Source organism: Propithecus coquereli, unplaced genomic scaffold (genome assembly GCF_000956105.1).
Source record: "Propithecus coquereli isolate 6110/MARCELLA unplaced genomic scaffold, Pcoq_1.0 Scaffold467, whole genome shotgun sequence".
Taxonomy (NCBI): Eukaryota; Metazoa; Chordata; class Mammalia; order Primates; family Indriidae; genus Propithecus; species Propithecus coquereli.
In genome coordinates this window covers 704,610-705,264 of record NW_012150474.1, presented here as the reverse complement: position 1 = coordinate 705,264, position 655 = coordinate 704,610, and positions in this window count along the sequence as shown.

The window sequence follows — 655 nt, the reverse complement described above, 5'->3', positions numbered from 1 at the left end:
GGCAGGAGGATCGCTTGAGCCCAGGAGTTTGAGGTTGCTGTGAGCTAGGCTGACGCCACAGCACTCTAGCCTGGGCAACACAGTGAGACTCTGTCACAAAAAAAAAAGACAAAGAAAAAAAAAAGATAACGAGGTCTGTTAATCAGAGATAAGCCACCACCGGACATATATTTGTTTTGTAAACTGAGGACCTGCAGGTGTGACTCACACAGCCTGGAAAGAGATTGGTGACCGCCCACGCCCCACCACCCGGCCCCAGCCTGCGCCATCCCAACTTAGGGGCAGCCTCCGCCCATCCCCCCTCTTCTCCTTCACGACCTTCCGGGGGCATCTTCGTCTCCGTCTTCGTGGCCGTGTGTTTAAATCACATCCTGCATTTTTCAAGTCCCCGTTTTGAGCACGTTTTTGAAATGTAGCCGTCCTTGCTGCTGTCCGCACACAGAACTGCTGGGGTCTGGAATGTTCGATATGCGGGTTTATTTAGCTGAAGAAGGGAATGAGGAGAATTGCCTGCTCTGTCTCTGCCTAAAAGCAGCTCTCGGATTTACAAAGACGAAAGGTGTCCGGGCCCCTCTCTAAAGCAGGAGGTCAAAGGTTAACCACCCAAGGCAGCTCTGGGCTTTATCAGCCTGGAGATGGTCCCAGAGGACGTTAT